Source organism: Sturnira hondurensis, unplaced genomic scaffold (assembly GCF_014824575.4).
Source record: "Sturnira hondurensis isolate 20B ecotype Veracruz unplaced genomic scaffold, ASM1482457v3 Scaffold0004271, whole genome shotgun sequence".
In the NCBI taxonomy this organism is placed as follows: Eukaryota; Metazoa; Chordata; class Mammalia; order Chiroptera; family Phyllostomidae; genus Sturnira; species Sturnira hondurensis.
In genome coordinates this window covers 6,827,785-6,850,055 of record NW_028076902.1, presented here as the reverse complement: position 1 = coordinate 6,850,055, position 22,271 = coordinate 6,827,785, and the positions used below count along the sequence as shown (strand labels likewise).

General features: G+C 37.5%; 1 protein-coding gene across 1 annotated transcript in view; it reads left to right on the top strand.

The window, feature by feature from the left end:
* Positions 1-22,271, top strand: part of LOC118986466 (40S ribosomal protein S2) — a 197,599-nt gene that overhangs the window by 43,950 nt on the left and 131,378 nt on the right.

Genomic DNA, 22,271 nt, shown 5'->3' with positions numbered 1-22,271 from the left:
AGAAGACACCACAGATAGATGGGGAGGAACTGAATTGTCTGGTATCAGGGTAAATACTTGAGGGACAACCTTCTACCAGACAGAAGTGCTAACAGAGGCCATCGTTCCTTTGCTTGGTTTTCCCTCAACACACCTGGCAGGGGAGCATCTTATGTGAGTCTCCATCAATGTGGTTGAAATTGTTTGCCCCACCCTAGTGATTCCCTGAGAGCCCACCTCATTCAACTTTCAGGGCCAACCACGTTGTTTCCAATGGCTTTTCTATACAAATGGCCTGCTTTGGCTCATGCTCAGACTTACCTAAAATCTCTCAAATAAGCAGCATATGGCCTAGGCATGCTCTGTACCTCTTGCTAAGTATTCTCAGTCCTGGAACTAGCAACAGCCAGTTTTGGGAAAGCTTGACCTCTCCTGGACATTTCTAAGCTCAGCAGAAGTAGCAGCCATCTGCAGATGCTCTGTAACTCATGCTGGGTAGCAGTAGGCAGGGCACAGGGGGCGGCAATCTTGGCTTTCACCTCCTGGGAGGCTTCAGAGTTAGTGTACTTGGTGGAAAGCTTCAAACCATGTTGAAGCAACACCAAACCACCTCCACGAGTGACACACTGAAGGAGTGGTCTAAGTGGGTACTAGAGTCCTGATGAATTAAGTCCTGCTCTGAGGAGTTGGCCCCTGCACAACTGATCTTCCATGGTTGTCAACGCCAGTACTCACAGCTGATCAGCCTAGGAATAAATCCATCCTATCAAGGTGTCAATAGCAATCAAGGTTCAGCCTCAACAGGAAGGTGCACACCGTTCATGCAGAGGAACATCTGAACTAGGCAGCTCAGTTGGCTGGTAAGGCTGTGCCACTGGACCCTACCGGACACCTACCACGTAAGGCCATTCTACCAAAACCAAGAGTAGCTCTAATTAATACAGAGAAACAACATGGGGAGGCAGTCATAATGAGGAGAGAAAGAAACACACCCCAAATAAAAGAACAGAAGAAAACTCCTGCAAAAACACTAAACAAAATGCAGAAAAACAATCTAGTAGATGCAGAGTTTAAAGCACTGGTTATAAGAATGTTCAATAAAGTTATGGGTAGAGGAACTTAGTGAGAGCTCAAAGACATGGGAAACATAAAAGCAGGGATAGAAAACATGAAAAAGAACCAGTGAAAAATGAAGAATATTAACCTAAATGAAATAGGGAATCAACAGTGGAGTAGATGAAACAGATGATCTAATCAGAGATTTAGAAAATAAGAAAGCAGAAAACACCCAATCAGAACAGCAAAGAGAAAACAAGAATAGAAGAGGAGAAAGAAGATGGCGACAAAGTAGGAGGGAGCAGATTCCACTTCGCCCTACACACGGGAGAAAAACCTGGCCAATCTACTTAGGAGCGGAGCAAACAGCCGACAGTACCCCAGCATACATGAAAGTAAGAGACCAAAATTTGTAGTGGACACTGAAAAGCCAGACAGTAAGGAGAGTGCTTTAGGTGAATAAGGTTTCAAGGACCAGCTCGGGCACCAGGGTGGCTGTAACCCTAGGCCTGGCACCCAGCGCCAGGTCTACCACAGACTCCTTGGGAGTGGCGGGCCTGCCACAGGGTCCTTTGGAGAGTTGCCGGGTCGACTGCTCCCTCCGTCCTAAGCCAAACAAGGTTTAAGCAGCACTGGGAGAAACCTGGTTGCTTGAAATCACAGAGAGGGGAAAAGGGGCAAACAGGCAAACACACAGGGGCTGTGATCACCCTTGGAGTCTATAGGCACTGGCTTGTGAGAGTTGAGAGTCTTGCAGTGATGGGCACTGACCCTGATAGTCACCAGTGTGTCTGGAGAATTGGGCTGTACAGAGTGGCAGGCTTAAGTAGGAGGAATTTTGAGAAAAGAAATACTGTTTGGGGGATTCTCCTGCAACAGCCCCTCCCCCTCCTCTCCAACCAGCCAGGCAGCAATCCCAAGGTTGCCCAGAAGGTTGCAGGGAAGGCCCTGTGCACCCCCATAGCACTGGGGAGGGACTGAGGCAGACTGGCTGAGCACACACACCTGCACCCCAGCCCACAGCAGCAACCCAGAGAAAGAACCTCTGTGGAAACCTGGATCTCACACCCAAGGTGCCAGGGAGAGGCGCCAGACTAGCTCTAGGGACAGTGCATGTAAGACTGGCTGAGTGCACATGAGAAGGGAGAAAAGCCCCTCCGCCTGCTGCAGCCAGCAAGACCAGAAAAACGGGTTTGGCCAGTTTGAAACCAACAAGAGTTCTTAAAAAATAATCTTTTATTCTTTAAATTTTTACTCTTGTTTTATCTTTCAAAACCTTTCCCCTCTCTTTCCTTCTTTCTTGCTTTATTCCTTCTTCCTTTTTTCCCAATTATATCTCTTCTTCCTCCCTTCTCCTGCTTTTTTTTTTAAATACCCACAAGTGAGACAAACAAACCTGGAACTGTAAAGACCAGAGTTGGGACTGGGGGGCATCCCAACAGTTGAAACAGTGAGACAAATTTCACTTTGCTATTACAGAGGATCTATAAGCTACTGCATATTTGTATAATTATTTTTCCATTATTATTATTTTGAATAAGAATAACATCTTTTATTTTAATAGTATTTGTGTATTCCTCTTCTTTCTGTATAGTCTTCTTTGCTTGGCTGGTTATATTGTATCATTTGACAGGTTTCCCCTGTTCTCTCTTCCACAGTGTATTGCTAATTTCTATCCTTCACGTCACTTGTGTTCCTTTAGCACACTAGTCAGAGTTCTATAGCCCCTATTCTTGTTATCTATATCTCATAAATTCTGTCATATCATTGTTGCTCTAATAATATTGTAAATAATAGCTGTTCCATACAATTGTAAATACTTCACATCACCCCTCCCAGATCTTAGCCCACTTCACAGTTTCCTGAACTCTATTACTGTAGTAGTTAACTCTATTCTCTCATACACTACACCTATTTACTATTCTTTACTCTCACCTTACCTCAGAATCTGATCACCCACAACCTCACTGCTTTCTAGATCAAACTCACAATCCTTCCCTTCCCCAAAAGAGTTTTATCTTCTTTCCTTTCTAAAAAGTGGCTAGTTGGGTGGAAGATTGTGGTTAACACTATACATAGCCAAAGGACCTCCTATCTCTTCTCTACTGGCTGCTACTGTAAACATCATAGAACACTCTTGTGCTGTCTTAAACCATTTTGCCTTCCCCTCCAACTGACCACAAAAAAGAGTAGGTGGAAGCAGTGAACACCAGGATACCCACTCCAAGAGTAAACCGACCAACAAAGGAACCACAAACAGATAACAACAGAAGAAGTAGAAGGAGGGAGTGGAAAGCATACAAATCTCAATCCATGACCTATCTGGAAATACAACTAAATAGTGGAGAAACTACCCAGTACAAACATCTAAACAAGAACAAAGGAGAATCATCAAAACTGTGTACACACGGAAGAACCAGCTTCAACACAGCCTGCTCTCACCAGCACAACAAAATACAAGAGGTAGAGGAGAGGGTGAGCCTGAGTTAAACAGCTGGTGGGAAGGATGCACCAAAGGAACACTCAAAAACAATCAAAACAAAAGGACAGACACAGAGCCAACTGTGTTTAAACAGCAGCCCAAGACCAGGGAGCTCCAGAGATCAAGGACCCAACACCACTGAATCTCACAGGTATTCTACCACAAAAGGTCACACTATAAACCCAGGGAGCAGAACAGATCAATTTAAGAAGCTGAAGCTAGCAAGAAGAGTCTCACAAACAATGGGAAGACAAAGAAGCAATCCCCAAATGAAAGGAAAGGAGGAAACCTCAGAAAGAATGCTAGATGAAATAGAGGCAACTCAACTATCAGATATGGAACTCAAAGCAATGATTATCAGGAGTTCAATGAGCTACCAGAAAGTATGGGAGAACTACAATGAACTCACTGCAAACTACAGCAACGTGAAAAAGGAAATAGAAACTATCAACAAGGGCCAAGAGAGAGTAAAGAATACAATTTTTGAACTGAAGAACACAGTAGAAGGAACCAAAAGCAGGATCAATGAAGCAGAAAACTGGATCAGCAAGTTGGAGGACAGAGTAGAAAAACACACACAGAAAGAGCAAGAAAAGAAAAGGAGGCTCAAAAAGAATGAAGAGGGATTAAGAGAAATGCAAGACAATATGAAACATAATAATATTCATATAATAGGGATACCAGAAGGAGAAAAAAAGAGCAAGGGATAGAAAACTTATTTGAAAAAGTGATGATGGAAGACTTCCCTAATTTGATGAGAGAAAAAGTCACACAAATCCAGGAAACAGAAGTCCCAATCAAGAAGAACCTAAAGAGGCTCACTTCAAGACATATCATAATTAAAATGGCAAAATTTCAAGACACAGAGAGCATCTTAAAGGCAGCAAGGGAGAAATGGGAAGTAATATACAACGGAGCCCCAGTAAGGTTAGCTGCTGACTTCTCAATGGAAACACTCCAAGCAAGAAGAGAATGGCAAGAAATATTCCAAGTAATGAGAACCAGAGGCCTGCAACTAAGGTTACTTTACCCAGCAAGGCTCTCAATCAAGATAGAAGGCAAAATAAAGAGCTTCCAAGACAAAAAAAGCCTAAAAGAATACACCTCCACAAAATCAGCTCTGCAAAAAATGCTTGAGAGACTGCTCTAAGGAAAGGAAGGAAAAGAGAGAGACAGAGAGAAACACAGGCATGAAAAAATGGCAATGAATAAGTATCTATCAATAATAACCTTAAACATAAATGAATTAAGTGCTCCAATCAAAAGACAGAATAGCTGAATGGATAAGAAAGCATGACCCACACATATGCCAACTACAAGAGACCCACCTCAGGACAAAAGACCTACACAGATTGAAAGTGAAGGGCTGGAAACAAATTTTCCAAGCAAACAGACAGGGAAAAAAAAGCTGGGGTAGCAATACTAATATCACACAAAATAGACTTCAAAAAAAGGCCATGAAGAGAGACCAAGAAGGTCACTTCATAATACTCAAAGGAAGAATCCACCAAGAGGACATAAACATTGTAAATATATACGCACCCAACAAAGGAGCACCCAAATACATAAAGAAAATCTTAGAGGACTTCAAGAAAGATATTGACAGCAACACAGTTATACTAGGGGAATTTAATACCCCACTGTCAAAAATGGACAAGCCTTCCAAACAAAATATCAACAACGATACTGTGGCACTGAACAATGCCCTAGATGAAATGGACTTAACTGATATATAGAGAGAGCCTTTCATCCCAAAGAAGCTAAATACACATTCTTTCCAAATTCACATGGAACATTTTCAAAGATAGACTACATGATAGGACACAGAACAAACCTCAACAAATTTAAGAAAATCATACCAAGCATTTTCTCTGACTACAAGGGACTGAAACTAGAAACCAACCCCAAGGGAAAAATCTCAAAACACTCAAAATAATAGAGATTGAATAGCATGCTATTAAACAATGAATGGATCAAGAATGAAGTTAGCACCTGGCTGGTGTAGCTCAGTGGATTGAGCGAGGGTCTGCAAACCAAAGGATTGCAGTTCGATTCCCAGTCGGAGCACGTGGCTGGGTTGCAGGTCAGTTCTCAGTGGGGGACGCATGAGAGGCAACCATAGATTCATATTTCTCTTCTTCTCTCCTTCCCCTCTAAAGATAAGTAGATGAAATTTTTAAAAAATAATGAAATTAGGGAAGAAATCAAAAAGTTTCTGGAAACAAAAGAAAAAGAACTCACAACAATCCAAAATTTAAGGGACACAGTGAAGGCAGTCCTGAGAGAGAAGTCCATAATGATACAGGCCTACCAAAAAAAGATAGAAACATTTCAAACAAATAACCTAATCCTATGCCTACAAGAAATTGAAGAACAGCAACAAAGACAGCCCAGAGGAAGTAGAAGAAAGGACACAACCAAGATCAGAGCAGAATTAAATGACATACAGACTAAAATCACAATTCTAAAGATCAATGAATCTAGGAGCTGGTTTTGTGAAAAGATAAACAAAATCGACAAACCTTTAAGCAGTCTCATCAAGAAAAAAAGAGAGAGGACCCAAATAAACACAATCAGAAATAAAAGAGGAGAGATTACAACCAATACCACAGAAATAGGAAGGATTGTGAGAAATTACCATGAAGAACTGTATGCCGAGAAACTTGAAAACCTAGGTGAAAGGGACACATTTCTAGAAAAATATAATCTTCCAAAACTTAATGTCGAAGAAGCAGAAAGCCTGAACAGACCAATAACAGCTGATGAAGTTGAAGCAGTAATTAAAAAAATCCTAACACATAAAAGCCCTGGACTAGATGGTTTCACAGGAGAATTCTACAAAGCATTTAAGGAAGAACTAACCCCTATCCTTCACAGACTATTCCAAAAAATTCAAAGGAAGACTCTCAAATTCTTTTTATGAAGCCAGCATCCATCTTAATCCCCAAACCTGATAAAGATACAACAAAGAAAACTTCAGGCCAATATCGCTGATGAACATAGACCCTAAAATCTTCAACAAAATATTGGCAAACCACACCCAACAATACATTGAAAAGATGGCATACACCATGATCAATTGGAATTTATCCCAAGGATCAAAGAATGATTCAATATTCACAAATCAGTAAATGTAATACACCACATAAACAAAAGCAAAGACAAAAATCACGTGATCATAACAATAGATGTGGAAAAAGCATTTGATAAGGTACGGCACTCATTTACAGTAAAAACACTCAGCAAAGTGGGAATAGAGGGAGCATTCCTCAACATAATTAAGGCCATATATGAGAAACCTACAGCTAACATCATACTCAATGGGCAAAAACTAAAAGCTTTTTAACCAAGATCAGGAACAAGACAAGGTTGTCTACTTTCACCACTTCTATTCAATATAGTATTGGAAATTTTATCCATAGCAATCAGACAGAAAAAGGAAATAAATGGCATCCAAATTGGAAAGGAGGAAAAAAAACTGTCATTGTTCGCAGATGACATGATAGTGTACATAGGAAATTCTATAGACTCCACCCCAAAACTACCCAACCTAATAAATGAATTTGGTGAAACAGCAGGATACAAAGTCAATATCCAGAAATTGAAAGCATTTTTGTATACCAACAATGAAATATCAGAAGTAGAAATCGAGAAAATCCCACTTGATATAGTAAAAAAAAATGAAATACCTAGGAATAAACTTAACCAAGGAGGTGAAACACCTGTATGCAGAAAACTGTACAACACTGAAGACACAAATCAACACAAACACAAACAAATAGAAACATATACCGTGTTCATGGATTAGAAGAATCAACATCATCAAAATGTCCATACTACCCAAAGTAATTTACAAATTCAATGCAACACCTATTACAGTACCAATGGCATATTTCACAGACATACAAGAAACACTTCAAAAATTTATATGGAACCATAATTGATCCCAAATAGCTGCAGCAATTTTGAGGAAAAATAACAAAGTAGGAAGGATCACAATACAAGGGTACTGTAATCAAAACAGCCTGGTACTAGCATAAAAACAGGCACATGGACCAGTGGAACAAAACAGAAAGCCTAGAATTAAATCTAAGTCTAATGGTCAATTAATATTTGACAAAGGGGGCAGTAACATAAAATGGAGTAAAAATAGCCTCTTCAACAAATGGTGTTGGGAGAACTGTACAGTTATGTATAAGAAAATGAAACTCAAGCATAACTTACACCATACACAAAAATAAATTTAAGGTGGATAAAAGATTAAAAAATAAGCTGTGACACCATTAAAGTCCTAGAGGAGAACATAGGCAGGAAAATCTCAGATATTTCACACAGCAACATTTTTACTGATGTGTCCCCTAGAGCAAGGGACATAAGGGAAAGAATAAATAAATGGCATCTCATCTCAATAAAAAGCTTCTGCAAGGCTAAAGAAAACAGTAGCAAAATAAAAAGAGAACCAACTATATGGGAAAACATATTTGCCAATGATACCTCAGACAAGGGTTTAATGTCCAAAATATACAAAGAACTTACACAACTCTACTCTAAGAAGACAAGCAACCCAATTAAAAAATGGGCAAAGAACTTGAACGGACATTTCTCTAAGGAGAACATATAGAGGATACAGAGACATATGAAAAGATGTTCAATATTGTTAGCTATCATAGAGATGCACATTAAAACCACAATGAGATACCACTTTACACTGGTCAGAATAGGCATCATAAGCAAAGCAACAAACAACAAGTGTTGGAGAGGTTGTGGAGAAGTGGGAACCCTAGTGCACTGTTGTTGGGAATGTATACTGGTGCAGCCATTATGGAAAACAGTATGGAATTTTTTCAGAAAACTGAAAATGGGTCTGCCTTTTGACCCAGCAATTCCATTGCTAGAATTAGATTGTAGGAACCCTGAAACACCAATCCAAAAGAACCTATGCACCCCAATGTTCATAGCAGCACAATTTACACTAGCTAAGTGTTGGAAGCAATCTAGGTGCCCATCAGTAAATGAATGGATCAAAAAACTATGGTACCTTTACACAATGGAATTCTGTGCAACAGAAAGAAAGAAGGAACTCCTATCTTTTGCAACAGCATGGATGGAACTGGAAAGCATTATGCTGAGTGAAATAAGCCAGGTGGTGAAAGACAAATACCATATGATCTCACCTTTAACAGGAAGCTAAACAACAAAACAAACAAGCAAGCAAAATATAACCCAAGACACTGAAATAGAGAACAGGCTGACAGGGACCAGAGGGGAGATGGGAGGGAACTTCAGGGGAAAGGGGGAAGGGTTTTCAGGAACAAATATGAAGGACACATGGACAAAAACTGGGGTGGGGGTGAAAATGGACTAGAGGTGGGGAGTACTGGAGGGATGGGCAGGGATGAGAGTAAAAGAGAACTTTACTTTAACACCAATTAAAATAAATAAGTAAAAACTACAAATAATTGAAAATAATACAAATAGCCTCTGGGAGTTTATACCTACGAACATTCACATCATGGGGGTGCCAGAAGAAGAGATAGAGCAAATATTTGAAAACCTACATAAAAAAGCAATGATGGAAAACTCCCTTAACCTCGTAAAGGAAACAGACACAAAAATTCAGGAAGTATAGAGAGGTACAAACAGCATGAACTCAAATAGGCTTATGCTAAGACACATCATAAATTGCAAAAAGTTAAAGACAAAGAGATAATGTTAAAAGCAGCAAAAGCAAAGTGGTTAGTTATCTGCAAGGGACCTCCCATAAGACTGTCAGTTTATTTCTCAACAAACTTTGCAGGCCAGAAGGGATAGGCAAGAAATATTCAAAGTGATGAAAAGCAAGGACCTACAACCAAGATCACTCTATATTACCCAGCAAAGCTATCATTTAGAATCAAAAGATAGAATTTCTCAGACATGGAAAAGCTAAAGGAGTTCACCACCAAGGCAGTTTTACAAGACATATGAAAGGGTCTTCCTGAAGAAGAAGGAGGAGGAGGAGGAAGAGGAGAAAAAGAAAAAGAAGGAGAAGAAGAAATATGAATAATAAAATGACAATAAAATATATCAGCAATTACTTTAAATGCGAGTGGATTAAATGGTTCGATCAAAAGGTAAATGGAAGCTGAACTGATATAAAATAAAACCTTTGCATATGCTGTGTATAAAAGATTTACTTCAGATGGAAACACAACACAGGCTGAAAGTAAAGGGATTGAAAAAGATATTTCATGAAAATGAAAACAAACAAAAGCTCTGGTAGCAATACTTATGACAGACAAAACAGACTTTAAATGAAAGGTTCTATAACAAGAGACAAAGAAGGACCCAGCAATTCCACCTCTGGGTATTTATCCAAAGAAACCCATACCACTGAATTAAAAACATATACATTCATTACAGCATTATTTAAAATAACCAAGATATGGAAGGAACCTAAGTGTCTGTCAATAGATGAGTGGATAAAGAAGATGTGGTACATATATACAATGGGATATGACTATTATAAAAAGAATGAAATCTTGCCATCTGCAGCAACATGGATGAACCTAGATGGTATTGTGCTAGTAAAATAAGTCAGAGAAAGACCAATGTCATATGATTTCACTTTATGAGGTATCTAGGAAAAAATAAACAAGCAAACAGAACAGAAACAGACTCACAGATACAGAACATTTCAATGGTTGTCAGATGGGGAGGGAGTGGGGGGATTGATGAAAAAGGTGAAGGGATTAAGCACTGCAAATTATAGCTACAGATTAGTCATGGGGATGTAAAGTATAGCCTCAGGAATATTGTCTCTAATATTGTAATAACTATGTGTGGTGTCAGATGGGTATGAGATCAGGATGATCAGTTAATAAGTTATATAATGTCTAATCACTGGGTTGTGCATATGAAACTAATACAGTATTATATGTTAACTGTAATAGATAAATAGAAATTTATTTAAATCAAAACTTTTTTTGACTTTAAAGAATGTTTTTGGGACAACTGAGGAAATTTGAATATTAACATGATATTAGAATATATTTAAAAATTAATGCTGCTAACATAATCAAGATAGTGTGGTATTGGTGAAAGAATTGACAAATAGACCAATGAAATTGGATGGAGAGCCCAGAAATAGATTTACAAATATAATCAATTGATTTTTGAACAAAGAAGCAAAATAATTATATGGGAAAAAGACAGTCTTTTTCAAGAAATCATGCTAAACCAATGGATGTCCATATGCCAAAGGAGGGAAAATAATCTAGACACAGACTTTACATCCTTTACAAAAATTTACTCAAAATGGATCATGGAACATTTGTAAAATTAAAAACTGTAAAACTACTTAAATAAAACATAGGAGGAAATATAGGCAATCTTCAGTCTAATAATAACTTTTTAGATACAATACCAAAGGTATTACCCAGAAAAAATAATTTATAGACTTTATTAAAATTAAAAACTAGTGAAAGGTGGGGTCAATAAACTAGAAGAAATTAGTAATAGACTAGGAGAAAATATTTGGAAAAGATGTATCTGATAAAGAATTGTATCCATAATATATAAAGAACTAAATGCAACAAGAAAATGAACAACATGATAGGCACATTAAAAGATGCTATATGTCATATGTCACTAGGGAAATGCAAATTAAAACTAGCTGATACCACTACCACCTATTAGACTGGCCACATCCAAAACACTGATGACATCAGAATGCTAGAGAGGTTATAGAGAACAGGAACTTTCTTTCACTGGGGTTTGGAAGACAGTTTGGCAGTTTCTAATAGATCTGAAATACTTTTACCATATTATTCAGTAATTACATTCCTTGATTAAAAACTTGCAAATGCTTGTGTATGGCAGCATTATTCATAATTGGCAAAACTTTGTAATAATCAAGATGCCATTTAGTAATTGAATGGATAAATAAACTGGGTTATATTTAGAGAATGAATTTTTTTAGCAATACAAATAAATGTGTTATTAAGCCATGAGAAGACATGAAGGAACCTTGAATGAATATTTCTAAGTGAAAAAAAAAGCAATTAAAAAGGCTACATAGTGACTTCAAGTATATGACCATCTGGAAGATACAAAATAGGGAGGCAGTAAAAAGACCCAAAATTAGGTTGGAGGGAGAGGGGAATAGGCAGAACACAGAGAATTTTGGGGGTAGTGAAACTATTCTTCATGATACTGTAATGATGAATACATGTCATTATACATCTGTATAAGACCACAGAATGTACAACACCAAGAGTGAACTATAATGTAAACTATGGACTCTGGATGATAATGATGTGTCAATGTAGGTTCATTGATTTTGACAAATATACCACTCTGGGGTGGAATGTTGATTGATGGGGATGTTGTGAGTGAGATGGGACAGGGATTATATGGAAAATCTCTATTTTCTGCTCAATTTTGCTGCAATCGTAAAACTGATATAAAAATGAAGTATTTAAAAAAACCAGTGCTAACTTTGGAATGCTTCATACTGACATGGTTATGAGGAAAGTTCATATGGTTATGAAAAAGGGTTATGCTCTTTTTAAAAGAGATGTGTCTGAAATATCTAATGGTGAAATGACAAAATATCTTTGATATACTTTAAAAATTTTTTAGTATATATATACATAAATGGAATATGTATCTGTATATATATAATTGAGCAAATGTGGCTAAATTTAGTCATTAAATCTAGATAATGGGTATATGATAATATAATTCTGTCTACTACTTCTATAGATTTTGACACTGTATATAATTAGAAGTAAAAGTGAATACTTTAATTCAATTATCACACATTAGATTATTTTTTTAATGTCTCTCAGCTAAGACCATTTAGCTTACCAGTCCTCAACTCTGGCAGAACATTATAATCATACAGGAATTAAGTCAGACTTTCTGCTGGCAGTAAGAGAGTAGGACCTGGCATCAACATTTAAAGTAGCTCAAATATGCATCAAGAATTGAGAACTACTGTTCTAAACTCTCTGTTTCTAGCTTATGGAAATAAAGATACAATGTAATGAATAATTTTGTCATGGCACCTGGAAGCTCAGTTATAACTACAAGCAATTTCTAACAATAAAATAAATAGTACCATGGTGTCTTATGTACTCAAACTCTAGCAAACCATAGCAATTACCCACTGATGTGGTTATGTTGACAGGTGGATACATAGGTGATAGATAGATAAATAGATAGATAGAAGATAGACAGATGATAGGTAGAATGCATACCAGATAGAATTATGTCTCAAATTCACTGAATACCTACTGTGTGCTAAGCATTGTGATAGGAATTTTCATTACTTTATTTTTTAAATTATTCATTGCACAAAACCATGGGAGACAGGTGTGATGATCCCATGAAAATGAAGAAATTGAACGAGAACACTTGTCATCCCCTCTGTATTTTTACTCAGAATTCCCAAACCTCCTTTATTCTTGACTCAGAGTTTCTTTCAGTCCATTCTTTGAGGTTGATGCAGTAACATTTCATTGTAGGAGGTCACACATAAATACTCTTTTCAATCTTTGTGTCTGCGGATTCTTCCATTCTTCTTGGCTTTTTTAAAGGGTCATTAAAACCCAAGTCTCAAATGTGAGAGAATTGACTAAAATATATTTAAACAGCATGCAATTCAAATTATTTTTTAAAAGGCAATTTTCTACTGTAGATTTAGAAACCAACAGATGTATTTTAGCTAGCATAATTTCTGATTAACTAATTTAATCTGTACAAAATTGCATGAGCAAACCTGAAACAAGCCTGTATCATTTTTTTTGCCATTGGATGTAACATAATATTTTCAAAAATGAAGCAGATAGAGTAATTAGCCCCCAGGCAGAGAAAATTACTCTAATAACCATCTCCCACACATTCTTTTGGTGAAAAGATTGAAAGTGAAAATAAAAACGTGGCAGCCCGTGGATTAAAGCTCTGTTCCCTATTAAGCAATGGTTTGGAATAGCAATACATTGAGCTACCTTTACAGAAGTTCAGAAAGGGAAGAGAATTGATATCTTCCCTTTCAGCTGTCAAAAGCTCTCTTCTGATGGACCACATGATTTTCAGCAGTGCTTGACTATGCTGTAGTTGCACAGAGAGACTTATTGTTCAGTTCTTTAGTTAATTCAGTTTTTATTTAGTTTAAATTATATTATTGTGGCAGCCATAAGATCATGAATAAAATATTGTTTCTTTTTAACATTTTTATTGTTATTCAAGTACAGTTGTCCCCATATTCCCCCCACCACTCCCCACAATCCCAGCCATCCCCACTTCCTGCCCTTGATCCTGCCCCCCTTTTGTTTTGTCCATGTGTCCTTTATAAATTTCCTGAGTCTAATTGTAGTTGGTGGGAATCAACTGTAGTTTGAAAACTATTTATGTTTTCAAAAGGTGACACTAGTTATGGTACAAGGACTTTACCTCTCCTGGGTAGGATGTCTGAGCCCCAAAGTTTCAACTACCTCTGTGTTACTTGGGTAAAACACTCGAACAACCTGCAAATTAGTTTTCATGTTTGAACACTTAGAAGGATGAATTTGATGATCTCTAAGGTCCTTTTATCTAGAATTTTAATGATGCTACCTATATTTAAAACACAACAGATAGTAAGAAGATAGCAGGTAATCCAAAATTCATGATTTGGTGATGATTTTCTTCTTTGTGGGTTATACTTCATACCAGTATTTCTAAAATTTGTGTGAGCACTAAAACCATCTGAGGTACATATTAATGTGTAGGTTGTGGTTTGTTGGGTTTAGAATGTAACCAGGAATATGTATTTTAAATGAGTACTCTATGTGATTCTGATGCAAATTGTGCTCAGGTGATAGATACTCAGGGGAATGTTTTGCCTATAATTCCTGCTGAACAATGATTCTCAAATTTTACTATTTAATCACCCTGAAGGAAGAGGTTTTCTTGCACCGTTAATAAAGGGCCGCTTCTGATTCTCACTCAGGAAGAGGGTCTTGTCAGTGTAGAGGAGGACAGAGTGATCAGTAAATATATACCAGAGTATAATTTCAATAGCTGTATAGGTGATTCAGAAGTGGTGTTTAAATAGTGGTGTGGCAGAGGCAATTAATGCAGGGAGAGGTTACAAGATGCAGGTGCAGTGGGAATACCTTTCTTGCACCTCCTCCCGAAACTAAATAGGGAAATAGTCACCTGAAATTACTAATGGATGACTACCTGAAGAGGCGAGTTTAAACCAAGGATAGGCAGAAACCATCTTCAGACTGGTAGGCAGGGTGGGACCACAAAAGGGGCTGGCCCTGCTCCCACAGGTGCCAGGCCAAGGTTATGGAGTCATAACACTGCTGTGGAAACTTTTACCTAAGAGGGGTGAAGCCTGGACCCCAGACCAGACTCCCCAGCATGAGGCACCAGAGAAGGGATCTGCTGCCCACATAGCATACAGCAATGAAAGGTGGCAGGGTTTCTATCTGTGGAGAAGAGACAGAGACTGCTGGAGATAAAAGCAGGTCTTTCAAGGGAATAAAACACAAGTTTTTTGTTTTTAGCCACTCACCTTGGGCCCTGGCAAAGGGTGGATGGTGTGGACTGGTCTCACCTGAGGAGAATCTGGAGTGGGAGGCACTGGGGAGAGACATGGGGGGAGCTGCTGCAGGATCCCTGTGTGGGGTCATCCTCTGCTGTCAGAGCAGCCATTTTTCTTGAGAAAAGCAAGTCTCGCCCAGGAAAATTATCCTGGGTAAAGAAAATTCTTCTTTGGGATACCACCCCTTTGGGATACCAGCCCTACTCTAGAATCCTGCTTGCCCCACCCTGCATCTGTTTTAACCTACCCTGCATCTTAACCCCTGCTGTGGAGACAGCGACATGGTTACTCTGAGAGGCTGTCAGAGATTGGCTTTGGGGCATAGACATTCCCTACACTTTTCCACAAACCTGACCATGCTTCTCCCTCACAGGAGAGCTGATAGAAACACCCCATAAAAACACCCTTCTGGTGTTTAGCAGACAAAACCTCTGGGCTCCAGAGGCTCCACCCTCCTGCCTGCTAAGGGCCTTGCCATACCAAGTTCATGGGGAACATCCAGGATATAATCAGACATGTGGTTCTGGGGTGGAGGAATACATGCACCATCTTCCCTGAAGAGTGAATAGCACTTCCCCCATCATGTGAGATCCAAAGGTCCTAGACTCCCAATTCTACCAGAAACCCTTTCAGATATAGTAATTTCAGTGACTAAAATAGCAAGCTGGCAAGCAGAAATAGGCAAAGCAGATCCATCAATAACTTGGGACATTTGTTGATCCACCTCTGGGGCCCTGTGCTGATAAAAGTTGACTTTGGAGTGCGGTTCAGATCTTCACTGGTGGAGGCAGCCACAAACTGTGGATCGCTTATTTCTTTGAAAAGTCTGCTTATGTCCAGACTTGGAGAACATCTGATATTGTTTACACCAGCTTCATAAGGGTATGAGGAGGGGAAGTACCAAAGAAGGAGAAGAAGGGTACCAAAGGGAGGTCTCAGCAAGCAGGTACTACTAAAAACTCTGCTGAGATAAATTCCACTTTGCTTTTTTTCATTATTTTTTCTTTTTTAAATTATTTTTCTTCTATTTTTCCTTCATATTTCTTACCTTACTCTTTCCTTTTCTTACTCTATTTTTCTTTCTCTTTACTTATTTTTTAATTCTCTTTTTTGTTCTTTTTCACCATTTCCTCTTTATATTCCTTCTTCTTACTGTTTTTCTTTCTTCTCTCTCATAATCTTTTTATTCCATTTTGTCTCCTCATAATCCTTTTTTCTTATACTATTCTTTTTCTCTTTTCTTATAATTTTATTTTGTTGTTGTTGTTTTGGGATTTTTTTGCTTCTCCCCCCGCCCCTGTCAGCATGTGCACAACAGCTTGGAAAATGTGTTTAGAGTTCAGCTTCTGAGTCAGCAAGCCAGCCAAATGGAAGATCCCACCAATGAATGGGACAAGAACAACCAAAAAATAGTTATAACAGCAGAGCCCACCCACACATGAGACATTCCTAGAGCATCCAACTCAGGTGACCAAGGAGACTGTACCATGGGGTCCCACAGGACATCTACCACATAAGGCCAGACATCTACCACATAAGGCCACTCCACAAAGACTGGGATTCAAAAAAGATCTATATAATACATAGAGATAAATAGAAGGAAACAACTAAAATGGGGAGACAAAGTAATAACCCTCAAACAAAAGAAAAGAAGGGATCTCCAGGAATAGATCTAAATGAAATTGAGAAATTTATCAGAAAATTTATCAGACATAGAGTTCAAAGTAATGGTTGTACTCATGCTCAAGGACCTTGTGAGAACTACAAGGAAGCGTATGGGAACTACAAGGAAGTTAGTGGAAAATACATCAGCTTGTAAAAGGACAAAGAAACTATGAATAAGAACCAGTTTAAAATATACAATATTTGAAATGAATAATACACTACAAAGAATTAAAGGTAGGTTAGATGAAGCAAAGGACTGAATCAGCAACTTGGAAACAAAGTAGAAGAAGTGCCCAATCAAAGCAACAAAAAGAAAAAGACTTAAAAAGACTGAGGGTAGTTTGAGAGAGCTTTGGGACAAATGAAATGTAACAATATCCACAACATAAGGGTACCAGAAGGAGAAGAAAGTGAGCATGTGATAGAAAACCTGTTTGAAGAAACAATGACAGAAAACTTTCCTAACCTGGAAAAGGAAAAAGTAACACAATTCAGGAAACACAGAGTCCCAATCAAGATGAACCCAAAGATACCCACACCAACACACATCATAATTAAAATGGCAAACTTTAAAGATGAGAAAATCTTAAAGACAGCAAGAGAGAAACAGTTATTTACAAGGGAGCTCCCGTGTGTCTGTGTGCTGATTTCTCAGCACTCTTCAAACCAGAAGGGATTGGCATGAAGTATTCAAAGTAATGAAAGCAAGGACCTGCAATGAAATTCAACCAAGACTACTCTAACCAGCAAGGCTATCATTTAAAATTGAAAGTGAAATAAAGAGATTCTAAAAAAAAGGCTAAAGGAGTTCATTACCACTGAACTGGCATTGCATGCGATATTAAAGGGACTGCTTTAATTAGAAGAAATAGGGAAAAGAACATAGGTATAAAGAAAAAATGGCAATGAATAAGTACCTATAAATATTAACTTTAAACATAAATGGATTGAATGTTCCAATCAGCTGAATGGATAAGAAAACATGAAAACATGACCCATATATATACTATCCACAAGACACCTACCATAGAACAAAAGAGTTCCACAGCCTGAAAGTGAAGAGATGGAAACAATGTTGCATGCAAGTGGAGATGAGGAAAAGCTGGGGTAGCAATACTTCTACCTGACAAAATAGATTTTTAAAAAGGCCATAACAAGAGACAAAGAATATTACTACATAATATTAAAGGGATCAATCCAACAAGAGGATGTAACCTCTATGAACATATATATACTGAGTAAAAGCCCCTGAATATATAAACAAAATCTTGGTGGACTTTAAGAAAGAGACTCGCAGCAATATAGTCATATTAGGGGGTTTTAACAATGCACTGTCATCAATGGGTAGATCTCCCAGACAAAAAAATCAACAAGGAAACAGAGACCTTAAACAATACACTAGATGTGGCAGATTTAATCATATTTACATAACATTTCACTCCAAAACAGTAGAATACACATTCTTCTCAAATGCACATGGATCATTCTCAATGATAGACCATATGTAATGACACACAGTAAATCTTAAAAAATGTAAGAACTTTGAAATCCTATCAAGCATTTTCTCAGATCACAATGGCAAGAACCTCAATAAAAATAACTCAAAAACATTCAAATACATGGAAGCTAAATAGCAGGTTACTAAATAATGAACGAGTTACCCATAACATCAAAGAAGAATTAAAAAATTACCGGGAAAGAAATGAAAATGAACACACAACAATTCAAAAGGTATGGGACACAGCAAAAGCAGTTCTGGGAGGGACATTCACACCATTACAGCAGCCTAAAAAAAAAGCCTACCTAAAAAAGCAAGAAAAATCTCAAATAAACAATCTAACTCTACACCTAAATGACCTAGAAAAAGAACAACAACCAAGGCCTAGAACAAGTAGAAGGAAGGAAATAATCAGGATCAGTGTGGAAATAAATGACAGAGAAACTAAAAAAAATCACTGAACCGAGGAGCTTGTTCCTTGAAAAGATAAAATAGATGAGCCTTAAACCAGGTTCATCAAGAAAAAAAGACAGATGATCCAAATAAATAAGAAACAAAGGAGGAGATGTAAAAACTGATATCACAGAAATATAAAGATCGTACAAAAATACTATGAACAGCTATTTGCCACGAAAGTGGACAACCTGGGTGCAATGGATAAATGTCTAGAAATACACAATCTTCCAAAACTGAATCAGAAAGGAGCAGAACATCTGAATGTACCCTTAAAAATGAATGAAATTTAAGGAGTAATCAAAACACTCCCAGCAAACAAAATTCCTGGACCAGATGGCTTCACAAGGGAATTTTACCTTTCAAAGAACTAAAACCTGCCCTTTTCAAACTATTCCAAACAATTCAAGAGGAGAGAAGACTTCCAAGCTCTTTTTATGAGGCCAGTATTATCTGAATCCCAAAACCAGATAATGATACAACAAAGAAAAAAATTATATGCTAATATCCCTAGTGAACATAGATGCTAAAATCTTCAACAAAATATTAGCAAACCAGGTCCAGCCATATGTTAAAAAGATCATACACCATGACCAAGTGGGATTTATCCTGAGGATACAAGGTTGGTACAGTATTCACAAATCGGTAAAGGTGATACATAACATAAACAAAATGAAATATAAAAATCAATTGATCATATCAATAGATGCAGAAAAAGCATTTGATAAAATCCAGCACCCATTTATGAGAAAAAACTCTCAGTAAAATTGGAATAGAAGGATCATATATCAACATAATAAAGATCATATATGAAAAACTTAGAGTGAACATCATATTCAATGGGCAAAAACTAAAAGCATTTATTTCCTTAAGATCAGAAAGAAGACAGTGATGTCTGCTTTCACTACTCTTACTCAACATAGTATTGGAAGTCCTAGTCACAGCAATCAGACAAGAAGAAGAAATAAAAAGCATCCAAATTGGAAAGGAGGAAACAAAATGTCATATTCACAGACGACATGATATTGTACATAGAAAACCCTATAGACTGCAACAAAAAAACTACTAGACTTAAAAAAAAAATTTGGCAAAGCAGCAGGATACAAAATAAATACTCAGAAGTTGATGGCATTTTTATACACCAGTAATGAACTATAAGAAAGAGAATCTAAGAAAACAACCCCATTCACTGTTGCAGCAAAAAAATATGATACCTAAAGATAAATGTAATGAAGGAGATAAAAGACCTGTATTCAGACTGAAGAAAGTCTGACAAACTTATAGGAGGAACGTATCCATATAGGACACTGAAGAAAGAAATTGAGGAACATAGAAACAGAAGTATATACTGTGTCATGGATTGGAAAAATTAACATCATTCAAAATTAACATCATTCAAGTTTCTACACTACCTAAAGCAATCTATATATTCGGTGCAATTCCTATTAAAATACCAATGGTATATTTCACAGATCTAAAACAAATATTCCAAAAGCTTATATGGAATGGAAAAAGACCCCAAAAGGCCACTGAAGTCAAAAGAGCCTGATATATATATGGAACAGAGTAGAGAGCCCCAAAATCAACACACACCTTTATGGTTAATTAATATTTGACAAAGGAGGCAAAAGCATATAATGGACAAAAGTCAGTCTCTTCAATAAATGGTATTGGAAAACTGAACTTGCCAAAAAAAAAAAACCCAACAAAGAAAGAAAACAGACCACCAACTTACACCATACATCAGAAGAAACTCAATATGGATAAAAGACTTAAATATAAATTATGTTATCATAAAAATCCTAGAGGGAAACTTACGCAATACAATTTCAGATATTTTGCATAGCAGTGTTTTTGCTGAAACATTTCCAAGGAAAAGGGAAACAAAGGAAAAATAAACAAATGGGACTACATCAAATTAAAATCTTGTGCACAACTAAAGAAGCCATCATCAAAATTTAAAGGGAATCCATTGTAAAATATAAAGGGATTGTATGGGAAAACATGTTTCCCAATGATACATCTGATAGAAGTTTAATTTTCAAAATATATAGAACTTGTATGACTTGTCCTGCAGCCATTTGAGGCCAGGCAGATTCCCATGGGATTCGTGCAGATGGAAGAGTATTCATGGAGCCCTCGGGATGTCTGGCATGCCTTTATTCTGGGGTAAGTTGATTCACATGCACCGCAAGCCATGAGTCCTACTGTGGGAAGTCCTGACTCCCTGATATACTGAGTGTGCACAAAGCCAGCTGGATGCCAACATAGACCGGTTATTTAACAGACCTTGATTCTACACATGCAAGTCTTCAAGCACAGTTGTAGAAACACTGCTAAGTCCCAGTTCCCTGGATATCTGGGTGAGAAGGCCTGACTGACTCCATTTTCCCTACATGACTCAAGACCAGAATGACAAACAATCCAATTAAAAAATGGGTAAAGGACCTGAATAGACACTTCTCTGAGGAGTACAACAGATGGCCCAAGACCATATGAAAAAAAATTTCAACACCATTAGTCATCAGAGAGATGCAAATTAAAACCACAATGAGATATCATCTCACACTGATCAGAATGGCTACAATCAATAAATCAACAAACAAGAATGCTGGCAAGGATGTGGAGAAAAGCAAACCCTTGTGTAATGCTAGGTGGGAATTGCAGAATGATGCAGCCACTGTGGAAAACAGTGTGGTGTTTCTTCAAAAAATTAAAAATGGAATTGCCTTTTGACTCAGTGATTATACTTCTGGGAATATATCTTAAGAAGCCCAAAATACCAATTCAGAAGAATATATGCATCCCAATGCATTTTTCTATTTCTCATCCCAATAATTTTTCTATTTCTCCTTTTAATTTTGTAAGTGCTGTGGAGCACTTACACAATGGAATACTATGCAGTAGTAAACAAGAAGAAACTCTTACCTTTTGCAACAGCATGAGCCAGTCAGTGAAAGACAAATACCATATGATGTCACTTCTATGTGGAATCTCATGAACAAATTAAACTAATTAGTAAAATAGAATCAGAGGCATAGAAACATAGGACAGATTGACAGCTACAAGAGGGATGGTGGGAAGTTGGGGACTGATTGAAAGAAGGTAAAGAGATTAACCAAAGAACATATATGAATGACTCCCACGGACATGGACAATGGTGATTGCCTGAGGGAGTGGGGAGGAAGTTGGGTGCAGTGGGACAAAGGGGGAAAATTGGGACAACTATAATAGCATAATCAGTAAACAGTAATTGAAAAATAAAAAGATAAATAGTGGTGGGGTGGTTGCAGGGGACTTTGTTCAGAGGGAGCTTGACTCTTTTTATAGTTATGATTCATGAATTTAGATAATTTGATTACATACATAAAGCACTAAATAATTTGCTTAAATTATTTTGACTCAAAGTATATACTATAATGTAAAACATTTATGGAGAAAAGAAAAAACAAAGGGACTTTTTCAGTGGGAGAAGTGTCCCTGATCCTAAAATGAATTCACCCTTCCTTATTCTGGATTATAGTTCTTTCCGTACTCTTCAAATTTCCCATTTCTCTCAA